Source organism: Salvelinus alpinus, chromosome 24, assembly GCF_045679555.1.
Source record: "Salvelinus alpinus chromosome 24, SLU_Salpinus.1, whole genome shotgun sequence".
Taxonomy (NCBI): domain Eukaryota; kingdom Metazoa; phylum Chordata; class Actinopteri; order Salmoniformes; family Salmonidae; genus Salvelinus; species Salvelinus alpinus.
In genome coordinates this window covers 11,637,159-11,655,400 of record NC_092109.1, presented here as the reverse complement: position 1 = coordinate 11,655,400, position 18,242 = coordinate 11,637,159, and the positions used below count along the sequence as shown (strand labels likewise).

Below are 18,242 nucleotides of genomic sequence, written 5' to 3'. Positions count from 1 at the left end.
ATATCTATGAGGGTACCCGTGTTTACGGAATTGGGGTGGTACCTGGTAGGTTCATTGATAATTTGTGTGAGATTGAGGGCATCAAGCTTAGATTGTAGGGTGGCTGGGGTGTTAAGCATGTTAAAATTTAGGTCGCCTAGCAGCACGAGCTCTGAAGATAGATGGGGGGCAATCAGTTCACATATAGTGTCCAGAGCACAGCTGGGGGCAGAGGGTGGTCTATAGCAGGCGGCAACGGTGAGAGACTTGTTTTTAGAGAGGTGGATTTTTAAAAGTAGAAGTTCAAATTGTTTGGGAACAGACCTGGATAGTAAAACAGAACTCTGCAGGCAATCTTTGCAATAGATTGCAACACCACCCCCTTTGGCCGTTCTATCTTGTCTGAAAATCTTGTAGTTGGGGATGAAAATGTCAGAATTTTTGGTGGTCTTTCTAAGCCAGGATTCAGACACGGCTAAAACATCCGGGTTGGCAGAGTGTGCTAAAGCAGTGAACAAAACAAACTTAGGGAGGAGGCTTCTAATGTTAACATGCATGAAGCCAAGGCTATTACGGTTACAGAAGTCATCAAAAGAGAGCGCCTGGGGAATAGGAGTGGAGCTAGGTACTGCAGGGCCTGGATTCACCTCTACATCACCAGAGGAACAGAGGAGGAGTAGGATAAGGGTACGGCTAAAAGCTATGAGAATTGGTCGTCTAGAACTTCTAGAGCAGAGAGTAAAAGGAAGTTTCTGGGGGCGATAAAATAGCTTAAAGGAATAATGTACAGACAAAGGTATGGTAGGATGTGAATACAGTGGAGGTAAACCTAGGTATTGAGTGATGATGAGAGAGATATTGTCTCTAGAAACATCATTGAAACCAGGTGATGTCATCGCATATGTGGGTGGTGGAACTGTGAGGTTGGATATGGTATAGTGAGCAGGGCTAGAGGCTCTACAGTGAAATAAGCCAATAAACACTAACCAGAACAGCAATGGACAAGGCATATTTACATTAAGGAGAGGCATGCTTAATCGAGTGATCAATAAGGGTCCAGTGAGTAGAGGTTGGTTGGGGTCACGGCGATCCAGACAGCTGGCCGGGTAGATGGCTATCGGTAGCGAGATAGCATAGTATGGAAGTCTATTTGTAGATACCTCGTGCGTTTCCGTCGGTAGGTTAGTGGGGTTCCGTGTGGTAGAGGGGATCAATCCAAATTGGCAAAATAGATATAGTGACCCAAGAAAAAAAAAGAAAAAAATAAATAATAATAATAATAATAATAATAATTGTCCGATATACTTATTCAGATAGCAGCCGGTAAGACAGCTAACGGTTAGCGGGCCCCAGATGAGCGTTCAGGTAACGTCGGGACGGAGGTGCCAGTTGGATAACTCCCTCGGGCAGATAACGTCGGCAGTCAGTCGTGAAGGCCCGGCGGGGCTCCGTATCTGCAGCAACAACAAAACAAAACAAAAAACGGGTCCGGATAGGTGACTGTAGCCCAGGAATGGCTGATGGAACTCCTCAGCTGGCTAGCTCCGGAATGATTTGAGTTTGCTCCGGGATCGACGTAAGCCAATAGTCACACGGTTTGCAGCTAGCTAGCTGCAAATGTCCAGAGCCTGCGGCTGAAATCCGGGGAAACTGAGAGAAAAAAAAAGTCCCGGAATGCTCCGGTCCGAGTCGCGTTGCACAAAAGTGCCGGTAGATTATCGAGCTAAAGGAATAGCTGATGACCACAAAACGTGGGCAGCTGAGACACCAACGCTAGCCAGCAGACCGGCTAATTTCTGGGCAGCTACAGATTAGCTTCTGGCTAGCTATCGGATAGCTTCTGGTTAGCTTTCTGGCTAGCTTCTGAATTAGCCCCTGGCTAGCTTCCACGGTGGATTTTCAGATTTGAGGTAAATAATACTTTTTTGTAATTGGTGAAGCGGGTTGCAGGAAAGCTTTTGCAGGAAAGCTTTTGTAGTTGAGTTCTTGGATAATAAAATATATAAAAGATATGCGAAGAAAGGTGTAAATATATATATATACAGGACACGACAATACGAAACAGAAATGACGTCTGAACTGCTAAGCCATCTTGGAATCTAGCGATCCCTTTAGTACTTGTCTCAAGTCACTTTTATACAACCCACCACTCCAGGTTAGGCTGGAGTGACATGGGTCATTTTATCCCAGACCTGTGTTAGGGGCCACTGCCACCAGGGGTGTAGAGAACAAAGGGGTGCGGTGAGCTGACGTGTGTCCCCATGCAGAGCAGACCAGAGCAGTGCTGATCAGCCTCATGGTTAACGGTGTTACGGCAGATTTCATTACCACCTCCAGACTGCTCTCATTAAATAAACATCCCTGTGTCACATCCCTCTGCTAGACAGAGAGGGAGGGAGGGAGGGAGAGTGGGAGAGTAGGAGGGAGGGAGGGAGGGAGGGAGGGAGGGAGGGAGGGAGGGAGGGAGGGAGTAGGAGGGAGGGAGAGAGAGAGAGAGAGAGAGAGGGAGAGTGGGAGGGAGAGAGAGAGGGAGAGTGGGAGAGTAGGAGGGAGGGATGGAAAGATAGAGGGAGAGTGGGAGGGAGAGTAGGAGGGAGGGAGAGTGGGAGAGTAGGAGAGAGAGAGGGATAGTGGGAGGGAGAGTGGGAAGGAGGGAGAGAGAGAGGGAGAGTGGGAGGGAGAGAGAGAGAGAGAGGGGGAGAGTGGGAGGGAGGGAGGGAGAGAGAGGGGGAGAATGGGAGAGTGGGAGGGAGGGAGAGAGAGAGGGAGGGAGGGAGAGATAAACTGTTCTGTGATAACTGTAATACTCCTGACCGGAGATACAATGACAGATATAATGTCCACTCCCTCATAACCCCCCCAATCTCTCCCTCTCTTTCTTTTTTCTATTCTACCTGTCTCATCTCTGTCCTCTATACATCTTCTCCGTTGCATTCTCTCTCTAGAGTGTTACCTATTTTCTCTCTCTCTCCCTCCCTTGTCTCTCTTTGCCTGGCACCCCTCCTCCCCTTTCTCTCAGACCCTGTTTTGACCTTGTCTGGATTGCCCTCCTCCTCCACTCCACTCCTTGTCCTCTCCTCCCCCTCTCGTTCCCTCTCTCCTCTCCTCCACTGAGTAATCTGTGCCGTGGCCCTCCCTCCATCCATCAGAGGAGTCTCATTGTTGTGACGTCTAGTTAATTCTGGCCTCGTGATTTATCAAATTCTTATTACCGCTCGCTGAAAGCCTCATTCATTGTCCTGATGTATGGTAATGATAGTCCCAGTGTCGCTGCTGGAATCTCAACAAACCTCTTCTTTTCTCTCTCTCTCTCTCTCTCTCTCTCTCTCTCTCTCTCTCTCTCTCTCTCTCTCTCTCTCTCTCTCTCTCTCTCTCTCTCTCTCTCTCTCTCTCTCTCTCTCTCTCTCTCTCTCTCTCTCTCTCTCTCTCTCTCTCTCTCTCTCTCTCTCTCTCTCTCTCTCTCTCATTATTATTCTCGCTTTTTGTTGTTATTGAGGCAACTTTTATGGAGTCTTTCTTTCTTTCTTTCTATCTTTCTTTCTGTCTTTTTCTTTCTTTCTTTCTTTCTTTCTTTCTTTCTTTCTTTGTCGCCACGGCACCTCTCTCTCTCGCTCCTTCCTCCTCCCCTCTCTCTCTCTCTCTCTCTCTCTCTCCCCCTGCCTCTGTCAGTGTGGATGAAGGACAAGTGTTGGAGCAGAGGTGATCAACCGTTAGCTTGACCCCCCCCCATACACACACACACACACACACACACACACACACACACACACACACACACACACACACACACACACACACACACACACACACACACACACACACACACACACACACACACACACACACACACACACACACACACACACACACACGCCCATACATCTCCCTCCAGCAGACAAGCTCCTGTAGAGTGAGGGGTTTGATGCTGCCATACTCATGCATCTTGTGTCACCTTCTCCTTAATGAGCCTGTCTGGGCTCAAGCCCTCCTCTCTCTTCCTGCTCATCCATTCTTTTTTTCTCTCTACTCATCCTTCGTTTGTTTGGCCACCTCTATCTGTCTTGCCCAGCCAAGACTGAGCTGGTCTGGGCTTTCAGCCCCTTCCTCTCTCCCTCTCTCCCCCTCTCTCTTTTGAATCATTCCTCCTTCACTCTCTTTAACGAGCTTGTCTACGGTCTCCCCTTTCCTCTCTCCTCTCTCCCCTTTGAATCATTCCTCCTTCACTCTCTTTAACGAGCTTGTCAAGGGTCTGCCCCTCCTCTCCTCCTCTTTACTCTCTCTTTACATCTGGCCACCTCTCATATCTGGCCACCTCTATGCCTCTCTTTTTTGTTGATGGTGAAATAGAGGCGCTAGACAGAGGAGAGAGATTACTGTGTGACTGGTGTCATATAATGTTCACTTAGAGAGAGAGAGAGAGAACGAGAGAGAGAGAGAACAGACAGGAGCCTGATAGTGACTTGGTTAAGGTATATGTTATATATGGTATATATCTTCTGTCTGGGCTGCTAGAGGTCACCTCACCTGTCCCACAGGAGCTGATGCATGGTGGCTGCGTGGGATCACAGCCCTAACTACTCATCAACCCCACTGAGGTGTGTGTGTGTGCATGTGACTATACCCACTCTCTCTGAGATTGTTCTTCAAATAGCAAAAAAAAAAATAATAATTGGTCTCTGAAAGTAATATATGTTATATTTCTGCATTATCACAGTAAATACACTAATATCATACATATTATACTTCCTCCTCTCCTGGAATAGCCTATTTAAAGTGGGAATACAGCTAATGAAAAGTTTGAAAAGATACACTTCTCTTCTGGTTTATAACATTGTTTCTTATTGTGTCCCCCTTCTGGCCACAGTCCTCTACACCCAGTCTGATCTCTCTACACCCTTCCTCCCACTTCCTCCTTTTCTCCCTCTCTCCCTCCGTCCGTCTGCTGGGCCATTCTTCATTGTTATTATTGGATTTCAGATAGGCCGGAAGGGGCATACATCACTTCTCCTCTCATCCCTCCCTCCCACCCTCCTTCACCCCCCCTTCACACTCATGCTTTCATTCATCTTTTTCTTTTTTTAACAACTCCCTCTCTTTGGCCATTAATAAAGATGAGCTGACTGCACTGTCAGCCCCTGCCCCCATCTCTCTCTCTCTCTCTCTCTCTCTCTCTCTCTCTCTCTCTCTCTCTCTCTCTCTCTCTCTCTCTCTCTCTCTCTCTCTCTCTCTCTCTCTCTCTCTCTCTCTCTCTCTCTCTCTCTCTCTCTCTCTCTCTCTCTCTCTCTCCTCCCTTTCTCATTCTCGCTCTCCAATTCATCGACCATCTCTTCAGCTCCTTTTTCCCCTCCATCACGTCCCTTCATCTCTTTATCTCCTCTCTTCTTTCCAGCCTGTCCCCTCTTCATCTTTCTTCTTCTTTTCTCTTCCAGCCTCTCCTTCCTCTGTCTCCATCTCCCTCCTCTCCCCCCCATCTCCCCCCTTTCTCTCCTCACTCTCTTTTTTCCTCTCGTCCTGACAGACCATTCTATCATGTGGCAGGGTCTGGACACTGGCCTCCCTCTGCCTCCCTCGTTCATCAGACCTTTGAAAAGCAGAAATCACTCTCTTCTCTCCTCCACTGGCTCCTGCCACTTATTGCTCTATCCATCACGCCTGGCACATGATCAATACCAGCACGTTCCCTCCTCCTCCCTGTCTCCCTCCCTCTTACTCTTTCTGTCCCACCTTCTCTCACCTCATCTTCCCATTTTCTGCACCGGATGTACTGTAGTGATGTGGCTGGATATTCATTTTTAGATTTACCCCTAAATCAAACGATTAGTCAATCAATAACTTGATATCCCTTATAATTAAATGACCAGGTCATCTCTTTCCCATCCCTGTATCTTTGAAAGGAGAATCACTGACTGCTTTTACCAAGAGGCCCAGGCTTTTATGGTAGAACAACCAGAGGGCTGCTGGTTCTCACTAGAGAGAACATGAATTTTAAGCCCGAGTTATATCTATGTCCGCTACATTCAGGCCCTACCCTACCGAGGCCCGATTGACAAATTTAAAACCCGGACCTGCCTGAAACTTGAAATAACTTCCTCAGTTCGTAAATCCATTAGCTCCATTGGCTGTCTGTCTGTCACTTGATCCCTGCGCGCAGGCAGCTCGCTCTGCATGCACCCTGCTCATGGCGCTCTGAGTCTGAGTATCCACAGCAATGGCTCCGCTTGGGCTGCTCTGCTCAATGACGAGACATGAGAGAGCAGTGAGTGTTAGCTACTTTTCGTCACTCTAAACTCCGACAAAACTCAAGGAACATTATTGTTTCCTGTGACATAATCTCCCCTGTCTTCATATTTGACGTGGTTGAAGCACTTCTGACACCATGTTATGATCTTCAGATACAGTCAGATACGACTGTACTGTACAGCAGAGAACCAGCAAATGGCTCAAAATGTTAGTGATCAATTTAGTGATTCCCGAGCCATGCCCGTACCCTTGTTATTGTTGAATAAAGAGGCTCTATCCGGCCCTAACCCGATGTATAATGTCGGGGCAAGTCTGGCTCGGGTCGGGTAGCAGAGCTCTACATCAAACATCACATTGGCTGTTCCCCTCTTTCACTACATTAGCCAGCTTAACAGGAACTAACCCATTGCGCAACAGATATATTAGGCTTATTAGTCATTAGCATCCTTCCCCTTAGCATCTCCAGTTGACAGAGGAAGACCAGGTTATAAGAGAGGTTAACAGTGAGTATAATCGTGCTGAGCACCAGCTCCAGTGTGTAAATCCGATTTGTTAAAAATAGCCAGGGAGTCGTTAGGCAGCCCAGCCATGCCTCCCAGACTCTAATGTTTTTCTAACCTCGTTAGCAATAGCTAATCCTTTCTCTCCGCGCCACCATTACACTCTTTCACAGGCTCTGGGCTATGAATGGAATTAGATTGGGTGTATTGAGCAAACTAACCGTAGATTGCACCCTCGCTGCACTCACTAGTGTAGGTGGCCACAGTTACTATATACTAGCTGGCTAACTAGTTTTAAAACAAGGGTTTTAAACTCTACAGGCTTTTGTTCCAGCGGATCCTATTTACCAAGGGGAATTACAGCACAGGGGACACACACAGACTCTCAGACACTACACATGAATACATCACCCCCAGCATGGGCAGCCTGGCATTGCACCAGCCAGTCGGGTCACAGCTGGGCGCGGGGGCTCACAATGTGACATGACCCCTGTGGCACGGTGGAGTGCAGTACAACAAATCCCAACATGACACCAGACAGACAGGAGGGCTGCCAGAAGCTCAATTATCAGGCATCAGAATGCAGCTGGCATGTGTGTATGTGTATGTGTGTGTTTGGCACAGCGAGGTGCAGAGCACAGGTGTATTTGACAAGCTGAAATGAGGACCATTCATATTCTGCTGCATCAGTGGACCCGAGTCAATATTTCCCTATAGAGCCTCTCTCAGCCTCCAGACTTGCAGGATCAATAGACAGGCTAGTATTTGAACAGCCGACAGACAGAAAGGTAAAGGGGGATGAGACAGAGAGGGTAAAGGGAGATGAGACAGAGAGGGTAAAGGGGGATGAGACAGAGAGGGTAAAGGGGGATGAGACAGAGAGGGTAAAGGGGGATGAGACAGAGAGGGTAAAGGGGGATGAGACAGAGAGGGTAAAGGGGGATGAGACAGAGAGGGTAAAGGGGGATGAGACAGAGAGGGTAAAGGGGGATGAGACAGAGAGGGTAAAGGGGGATGAGACAGAGAGGGTAAAGGGGGATGAGACAGAGAGGGTAAAGGGGGATGAGACAGAGAGGGTAAAGGGGGATGAGACAGAGGGTAAAGGGGGATGAGACAGAGAGGGTGAAGGGGGATGAGACAGAGAGGGTGAAGGGGGATGAGACAGAGAGGGTAAAGGGGGATGAGACAGAGAGGGTAAAGAGGTGAGAAAGAGAAAGAAAGTGCATTTTTACAAAAGGAAGAAACACAATTTTCAGGGAATAGAAAATTCAGAAGAGTCTCTCAGATTAATGAATTTTCATAATGTGCATCATTAAAGATAATGCATATTTTTCTCCCTGATACGGCACTATTTAAAACATTAACTGAACCCGATCATTAATACAGCGTAGCCAGAGAGAAGGATATAAAGAGTAGACAAGTAGGTATTAAAAAAAGTGAGGAGAGCTGGGAGGGGGAGGACAGGAAAGGAGAGAACGAGGGGGAGGGAGAGAAAGAGAGATAGATGTCTCCTCTGTCATCCTGTCACAGCACTACTCCCCCTTGCTGTCCATCACCTGTCAGAGGAAGAGTGACGAGCGACAGCTCCCTGACACACGTACACACGCACACACACACATGTACACACAAAAACACGCAAGCACACACAGAGGAGATCAGGTGGAGGGAAGGAGATGCCAGGTCCTGTCGCCCACGACAACTCTGATCTGTCAGCTGACACATCCCTCTCAAGCAGGGGATGAGGAGGAGTGATAGAGAGGAGAGAGAGAGTTAAGAAGCGGTATGAGAGGGTGTGGAAAAGGGACAGGATGAAAGAAATGCATAGAGTAAGATAGAGATAAACACAGAGAGAAAGAAACACACAGAGAGATAGAGAAACAGAGAGAGAGAAACACAGAGAGAGCGAGAAACACACAGAGAGAGAGAAACAAAGAGAGAAACACAGAGAGAGAAACACAGAGAGAGCAAGAAACATATACCGTTGAAGTCGGAAGTTTACATACATCTTAGCCAAATACATTTAAACTCAGTTTTTCACAATTCCTGACATTTAATCCTAATAAAAAAATCCCCTGTCTTAGGTCAGTTAGGATCACCACTTTATTTTAAGAATGTGAAATGTCAGAATAATAGTAGAGAGATGATTTACTTCAACTTTTCTTTATTTCATCACATTCCCAGTGGGTCAGAAGTTTACATACACTCAATTAGTATTTGGTAGCGAATTGGGGTGAATTTTGGGCCATTCCTCCTGACAGAGCTGGTGTAACTGAGTCAGGTTTGTAGGCCTCCCTCTCCCAGATCGAGGGAGATTATCAGTGGTCTTGTATGTCTTCCATTTCCTAATAATTGCTCCCACAGTTGATTTCTTCAAACCAAGCTGCTTACCTATTGCAGATTCAGTCTTCCCAGCCTGGTGCAGGTCTACAATTTTGTTTCTGGTGTCCTTTGACAGCTCTTTGGTCTTGGCCATAGTGGAGTTTGGAGTGTGACTGTTTGAGGTTGTGGACAGGTGTCTTTTATACTGATAACAAGTTCAAACAGGTGCCATTAATACAGGTAACGAGTGGAGGACAGAGGAGCCTCTTAAAGAAGAAGTTACAGGTCTGTGAGAGCCAGAAATCTTGCTTGTTTGTAGGTGACCAAATACCTATTTTCCACGATAATTTGCAAATAAATTCATAAAAAATCCTACAATGTGATTTTCTGGATTTTGTTTTCTCATTTTGTCTGTCAGAGTTGAAGTGTACCTATGATGAAAATTACAGGCCTCTCATCTTTTTAAGTGTGAGAACTTGCACAATTGGTGGCTGACTAAATACTTTTTTGCCCCAATGTATATCCAAATAATTTCCCCCCCTCATGATGCCATCTATTTTGTGAAGTGCACCAGTCCCTCCTGCAGCAAAGCACCCCCACAACATGATGCTGCCACCCCCGTGCTTCACGGTTGGGATTGTGTTCTTCGGCTTACAAGCCTCCCCCTTTTTCCTCCAAACATAACGATGGTCATTATGGCCAAACAGTTTCATCAGACCAGAGGACATTTCTTCAAAAAGTACAATCTTTGTCCCCATGTGCAGTTGCAAACCGTAGTCTGTCTTTTTTATGGCGGTTTTGGAGCAGTGGCTTCTTCCTTTCTGAGTGGCATTTCAGGTTATGTCGATATAGGACTCGTTTTACTGTGGATATAGATACTTTTGTACCAGTTTCCTCTAGCATCTTCACAAGGTCCTTTGCTGTTGTTCTGGGATTGATTTGCACTTGTTGCACACCAAAGTACATTCATCTCTAGGAGACAGAACGCGTCTCCTTCCTGAGCGGTATGACGGCTGTGTGGTGCCATGGTGTTTATACTTGCGTACTATTGTTTGTACAGATGAACGTGGTACCTTCAGGCATTTGGAAATTGCTCCCAAAGATGTGGAGGTCTACAATTTGGCTGATTTCTTTTGATTTTGGCTGATTTCTTGGCTGATTTCTTTTGATTTTCCCATGATGTCAAGCAAAGAGGCACTGAGTTTGAAGGTAGGCCTTAAAATACATCCACAGGTACACCTCAAATTGACTCAAATTATGTCAATTAGCCTATCAGAAGCTTCTAAAGACATGACATAATTTTGGGGAATTTTACCGAGTCCTCTCTAGCCACTTTGAACAACATGAACTTGCATTGACACTGGCTTCTCACAAGGGAATGACTGAAGCGTGTCGTAACGGTATTGTTTATTGTTGTTCTTAAAATGCTATATTGCACCAAATTTGCGTGACCCCATGTTCCATAGCGTTGTCATAGAAAATATTTATGTTGTTTCCAATTACCAATCAGCATCTTCAGAGACACAGAGAGGCACATTTAATGAAACTAACGCATTTGGCACTGTTCAACTTCATATCATTGGCACAAAACGTGCGTCTGGCTTGCATAGCACAGGTGGTGGTTGCCTAAATTAACTGTAGTAGGCGAGCATACGATTGGTGGATTAATAACCCAGCCTATGAATTAACTTGTAATTTAGACATCTCTGTCTTCACTGTTCCCTTCTTGCACATTTCATGGATCTCCGCTGGCATATCTGATTAAAAGACACTGTTTTACAATGAAGGTCTACGGTAGCCTCAGCAGCAGTCTGTAGGGTAGCACCATGGTGTAGCCGGTGGACAGCTAGCTTCTGTACTCCACTTGGTACATTGCCTTCAATACAAAACCTAGGAGGTTCATGGTTCTCACCCCCTTCCATAGATTTACACAGTAATTATGACAACTTCCGGAGGACGTCCTCCAACCTATCAGAGCTCTTGCAGCATGAACTGACATGTTGTCCACCCAATCAATGGATCAGATAATTAATCTAGTACTGAAAGCATAAGTTACAGCTAGCTAGCACTGCAGTGCATAAAATGTGGTGAGTATTTGACTTAAAGAGAGAGAAAGACAATAGTTGAACAGTTTTGAACAAATACATTTCTTCCAAAATTAAGGAGAAGCAAGAGAGAGAGAGAAGTAGCTATATTTGGTTGTGTTTTTTTTAAAGTTTCACTTTCACTTAGCTAGCTGAATGCAGCTAGCTAGTTTAACCTACTCCAACACCTGGCTCAAACAGAGGGATGCTATGTTAGCTAGCTGGCTATGGTTATCCAACACTGGAACTTTTCCAAGTCAAGGTAAGCTTTTCGTTTCATTAATTTATTGCCACCGGGTGTAACAGCTACACTGCTTTCTGACTGTACACTGTACTGCATGATTGTAGCGGGTTTACTAATGCATTAGTTCTAGTAGCTATGTTGACTATGAGGTGACAACGATGTAAGCTGTGTGTAACGTTAGCTGTTAGCAGTCATGATATGAAGGTTTGGCTAGGACAGACAGCTGATGTGTTGTGCACTGAAGTCCACAAGCGAAGGGAAAAGGTGAGTGGAGGAGAGCGCGTAGATAGCTGCGAGAAGGAATTTTATATATACAACAAGCAAAGTGATCACGCTGTTTTTATATGGCTGCTATGAAAGTGGACTGTGCTTTAGTGTGATCAAGGTTGTCTTCATTCCGCCAATTCTGTTGAAAAACTTTTTTAAATGGAAGCAAACGGAATGAAACGGGGATAAACATACATGAATTTGTTCAATAGAAACGGTGTGCAAGGCAGTATCGAATGTGTCACTGTATGTCACCTTGATTACTCAAAATTCTCTCGACTTGTGCATCTACGTTGTAAACTTTTATTCATAGGCTAGGTTGTAGCAACCTCATGATGGGTATAGGGAAAATGTGTGTATCATGTAGTAGCCTAAACCTATCAATGCTACATTGAGCTGGGTGAATGGAATATGCTGCAATAGAAGTAAGGCCATGATCATAAAAAAATAAATACATTTTAACTGTGCCGACCGCCACTGGATGTGTCTCAATCCACTGCATCTGCACACTTACACATCAGAGGTGAAAGGTGGCAGAGCTAAAGGGATGTTAGTGAGACCGTGAGACATCCCGAAAATCGGTCTTCTCACAAAAACGTGTGAACGGTTTGACCTAGGAACTATTACGAACGATTGGACCTAGAAACTATTATGACCACTCTATGGAAAGGGGGGGACTCTCAAAAACACTATGGTCATCTCCATGTTTCTCTATGACACCCACAAGTGTCAGTGGACTCATATGAAGGTAACCGGGACCGGTTATAAAAATTGTATGGAAGTATAGTGCATCCGGAAGGTATTCAGACCCCTTGACTTTTTCCACATTTTCTTACATTAGATCCTTATTCTAAAATGGATGAAATAAAAACATGTCCTCATCAATCTACACACAACACTACATAATGACAAAGTGAAAATAGGTTTGCAAATGTATTCAAAATAAAAAACAGAAATACCTTATTTACAAAAGTATTCAGACCGTTTGCTATGAGACTTGAAATTGAGCTCATGTGCATCTTGTTTCCATTGATCATCCTTGAGATGTTTCTTCAACTTGATTGATTGGAGTCCACCTGTGGTAAATGTCATTAATTGGACATGATTTGGAAAGACAGACAGCTGTCTATATAAAGGTCCCACAGTTGATAGTGCATGTTAGAGCAAAAACCAAGTCATGAGGTCGAAGGAATTGTCCGTAGAGCGCCGAGACAGGATTGTGCCGAGGCACAGATCTGGGAAGGGGACCAAAAACATTTATCCAGCATTGAAGGTCTGCAAGAACATAGTGGCCTCCATCATTCTTAAATGAAAGAAGTTTGGAACCAGTAAGACTCTTCCTAGAGCTGGCAGCCCGGCCAAACTGAGCAATCAGTGGAGAAGGGCCTAAGTCAGGGAGGTGACCAAGAACCCGATGACCACTCTGACAGAGCTCCAGAGTTAGTCTGTGGAGATGGGAGAACCTTCCAGAAGGAAAACCATCTCTGCAGCACTCCACCAATCAGGCCTTTATGGTAGAGTGGCCAGAAGTGTCACGCCCTGACCTTAGAGATCCTTTGTATTCTTTATTTTGGTTAGGTCAGGGTGTGACTAGGGTGGGCAATCTATGTGTTCTATTTCTTTGTTGGCCTGGTATGGTTCCCAATCAGAGGCAGCTGTCTATCGTTGTCTCTGATTGGGGATCATACTTATGCAGCCTGTTTTCCACCTGAGTTTGTGGGAATTCTTGGACCGTTTGAGCGAGGAGTGGTTGGCAGTGTAGAGGGACGAAAGAGTTTGGAGGGGTTGGAGTCTGGAGCAAGAGTCGCTTTGAGGAGAGTGTGACCCTTCAGGCACCATGCTTTGCGGTTACACGTACTGTGTCTACGGTAAACATCCACAGCCCGGTGTGCTCTGTGCCAGCTCCCCGCATTTGCTGTGCTAGGGTGGGCATTCAGCCAGGACGGATTGTGCCGGCTCAGCGCTCCTGGTCTCCAGTACGCCTCCACGGCCCAGTATATCCTGCGCCAGCTCTACGCAGGGTATCTCCAGTGCGCCTGCACAGCCCAGTGCGTCCTGTGTCAGCGCCCCGCACTTGCCGGGCTAAAGTGAGCATTCAGCCAGGACGGGTTGTGCCAGCTCTACGCTCCAGACCTCCAGTGCGCCTCCACGGTCCAGTATATCCTGTGCCAGCTCCACGCACCAGGCCTCCAGTGCGTCTCTCCAGCCCGGTGCGTCCTGTGCCAGCTCTACGCACCCGGCCTCCAGTGACGATCCATGGCCCGAAGCCTCCAGTGATGATCCATGGCCCGAAGCCTCCAATGATGATCCATGGCCCGGAGCCTGCAGTGATGATCCATGGCACGAAGCCTGCAGTGATGATCCATGGCACGAAGCCTCCAGTGATGATCCGCGGTCCGGAGTCTCCAGCGACGGTCTGCAGTCCAGAGTCTACAGCGATGGTCTGCAGTCTAGATCATCCGGCAGGGGTTCCCAGTCCGGAGCCTCCGGCGACTGTTCCCAGTCCGGAGCCTCCGGCGTAGGTCCCCAGTCCGGAGCCTCCGGCGACGGTCCCCAATCCGGAGCTACGGCGATGGTGCCTGGTCCGGTTCCTCCGGCGACGATCCACGGTCCGGTTCCTCCGGCGACGATCCACGGTCCGGTTCTTCCGGCGACGATCCACTTGTCCGGTTCCTCCGGCGACGATCCATGGTCCGGTTCCTCCGGCGACGATCCAGGGTCCGGAGCCTCCGGTGACTATCCCCGCACCAGAGTCGCCACTGAAGACGGCGGATCCGCGAGCGGAGTCTACGTCCCGCACCGGAGCCGCCACCGAGGCTAGATGCCCACCCGGACCCTCCCCTACAGAGTCAGGTTTTGCGGCCGGAGACCGCACCTTTGGGGGGTCTCTGATTGGGGATCATACTTAGGCAGCCTGTTTTCCACCTGAGTTTGTGGGATCTTGTTTTTGTACAGTTACTGTGTAGCCTGCAGAACGTTACGTTCGTAAATTATTTTGGTGTTCATCAAAATAAAGAAAGATGTACGCTTACGACGCTGCACCTTGGTCTTCATCTAACGATGGACGTAACAAGAAGGAAGCCACTCCTCAGTAAAAGGCACATGACAGCCCGCTTGGAGTTTGCCAAAAGGCACCTTAGAAACAAGATTCTCTGGTCTGATGAAACCAAGATTGAACTCTTTGTTTTGAATGCCAAGCGTCACATATGGAGGAAACCTGGCACCATCCCTACGGTGAAGCATGGTAGTGGCAGCATCATGCTGTGGGGATGTTTTTCAGCGCAGGTATTGGAGGGCTAGTCAGGATCGAGGGAAAGATGAATGGAGCAAAGTGCAGAGAGATCCTTAATGAATACCTGCGCCAGACTGCTCAGGACCTCAGATGGGGCAAAGGTTCACCTTCCAACAGGACAACGACTCTAAGTACACAGTCAAGACAATTCAGGAGTGGCTTCGGGACAAGTCTCTGAATGTCCTTGAGTGGCCCAGCCAGTGCCCAGACTTGAACCCGATTGAACATCTTTGAAGAGACCTGAAAATAACTGTTTAGCGATGCTCCCCATCCAACCTGAACTTGAGACGACCTGCAGAGAAAAATGGGAAAAACTACCCAAATACAGGTGTGCCAAGCTTGTAGCGTCATACCCAAGAAGACCCGAGTCTGTAATCGCTGCCAAACGTGCTTCTACAAAGTACAGAGTAAAGGTTTGAATAGTTATGTAAATGTGTTATTTCAGGTTTTTTTATTTTATACATTTGCGAAAAATGTCTAAAACCTATTTTTGTTTCATCATTATGTGGTATTGTGTGTAGATTGATGAGGGAAAAAACAATTTAATAATTTTTGAATAAGGCTGTAACGTAAAATGTGGAAAAAGTGAAGTGGTCTTGTCACTTGTGATTTGAGGTGGGCATTCTATGTTTTCTATGTCTTTGTTTTTGGCCGAGTGTAGTTCCCAATCAGAGGCAGCTGTCTATCGTTGTCTCTGATTGGGAATCATACTTAGACAGCCTTTTTCCCACCTGTGTTTTGTGGGTAGTTATTTTCTGTTTAGTGTCTGCACCTGACAGAACTGTTTCGTTTTTTCACTTTGTTATTTTGTTCGAGTGTTTTTTGAGTAATAAAGAATCATGAACACTTACCACGCTGCGTTTTGGTCCATGCCTTCCGACGAGAGACGTTACAGGTCTGAATACATTCCGAATGCACTGTTTGGAGGTAGTTTTGTGCCTACTCAAAAAAGGGCTTAAATATGTGGGGGAAAAAGTACAATATTTCCTGACCTTTCTTATATCTCCTAGATATAGGACAAACACTTAAAACCCTTGTTTCTTATGATTGATCTTTTCACTGTCTTTTTTGCCATTTATGAATGTGTTATTCAGTGCATTTCTCTGTGCTATAGTAGTAAAAGCCAATTTCAATATTTTATCAAACATCAAAAAAATGTATACCTAAAGGGGTTCTACATTTCCAAATCAAATAGCTAAATGATCCATAGTATGACCATCTTAAAACAATTTCATATGTCAGTTTAGAACCCCCCAACCCCCAGAACTATTATTTCATATACAACCATGGCTAAGGTTACACGCAGGCAGACACACACACATTCCTGATAGATAGACAAATAGAGATTGGAGTGAGCGAGAGTGTCACGACTTCCGCCGAAGTCGGTCCCTCTCCTTGTTCGGGCGGCTTTCGGCGGTCGACGTCACCGGCTTTCTAGCCATCGCCGATCCACTTTTCATTTTCCATTTGTTTTGTCTTTGTTTTCTACACACCTGGTTTCTATTCCCCAATTACATGTTCATTATTTAACCCTCTGTTTCCCCCATGTTTGTGTGCGTGTTTGTATATAATGTTCAGGTCATTACTTGTTGGCTGGTATTGTTTGCCGGGTTCGTTATTACGCCCGTTATTTACGAGTGACCGGTAATTTCACGCACCTTTAGTATTTGTTTTATACTGGTGCTGTTCGTAGAATAAATTACCTTGTACACTCATCTCTGCTCTCCTGCGCCTGATTCCATGCACCAGTTACCCACAGCCTGACAGAGAGAGAGAGAGCTATGAAACAGAGAAATCCGAAAGACAAAGAGAGAGAGTGGACACTACAATGGCAAACAGATCTTTTAAATCTCTCTAACTTATTATGGATGGCCTTCCTACAAATCTAGAACATCCCTGCACTGTCAGAAATGGAACATGTCCACATTGTGTTGATGTGTACATTTCTTTGGCTTGGTGTTGATATTTTACAGTGTGACGACTATGTGAGTGGGAGGTCTGTAGCTGTCGACGCTAACATTACCAGAGACAGAAGAGTTACTTAAGTGATAATGGCCGAGAAGCCAGTGTTTGGAGGATATATTGGCATGGGTGTTGTTAGGCCCGAGACAATATATCCTCATTATTTTGATTAATTTATTCCTACTATTTCATCCTTCCACAAGATATAGTCCCGACACAAATCTAGGGTTGCTAGTCGTTCAGTCTTTTTGTTCTGTATCTATGGATGCAACCCAGTCGTTCGTTCTAAATGTTCCATTGCCATACTGGCTGGCAATGTTCTTATCCCTTGCTTGCTTGCTAACCAACTACGGCTAACTTACAGTCACAACAAAATTGCAGCCAGAATAACAGCAAAATTGCAGCATTTGCATTTGTTTAAGCTGTTTTCTAGTGACATTTATTTGGATAAATCCATAACAATGATCTAATGAGGTGCGATTTCGCCTGGCGTAGAAAATGTACTCTCTTGTCAGGACACTGTTGTTCAGAGACGCTAGCCAACAACACAGCTACAGTAACACAATCACTTCAAACTGATGCTGGAAAGAATCCAAAATTAGCTGCGTTTCATTTGACCTTTTTTCAATTGACCTTTTTTTGTATATATCCATAAAAATGATGCCAGCTGATTCATGATTTCGACTGGCAGAGAAACGCTGCCTGTCTGTCTAGTCCCGACTCCCAACAAGTTCATTACAATGGGACAGCATGAGATCCAATTTCAACATTGAAACAATGTTACAAATGTCGGAGAGACAGACAGCAAGGTTTATACAAATCTCTGCTGTTGAAAACAAAATGTTACTCTAAAAGAAATGTGAGACAATGTCTAGATGCCTTTTAGATTGGAGATCAAGTTTATAAATTGCCTAGCTGGACTGATGAGACAGTGGATTGTGCAGTCAGATGGAACAGAGTAAATAGGCATTTTAACATCATAGATTTAGCCAGTGCCAATTTGTTGAATAGACACCGGCTGAAATGCGGTTTTAACCAATCAGCATTCAGGATTAGACACACTCGTTGTATAAATACCTATAAGCCACACCATCATCACTGTCATCAGCACCATATAATCTTACTACACTACTCAGCTGTCCAAGTCATAAACTAACTGTCAACCAAAACACGTACTTAGCCACAGAGCTTTTCACAAATATTTACTGCCATATTGGTGAAATGTTTTGGTTTCTTTGATGGTTTCTCATCTCTGTGTGTTCGGTCCACTCCCCAACATAATCGATTATGAAGCTGCTGGTATCATAAATTAATGAAGAATGAAGGGAGATTCAAAGGAATGTTGAAAATATAAT

The 18,242-nt window shown here is 45.8% G+C and overlaps 1 pseudogene; it reads left to right on the top strand.

Moving 5' to 3' along the window:
- Positions 1 to 14,454, top strand: part of LOC139551691 (uncharacterized protein C2orf42-like) — a 36,169-nt pseudogene extending 21,715 nt beyond the window's left edge.
- The last annotated feature ends 3,788 nt before the right edge of the window (positions 14,455 to 18,242 follow it).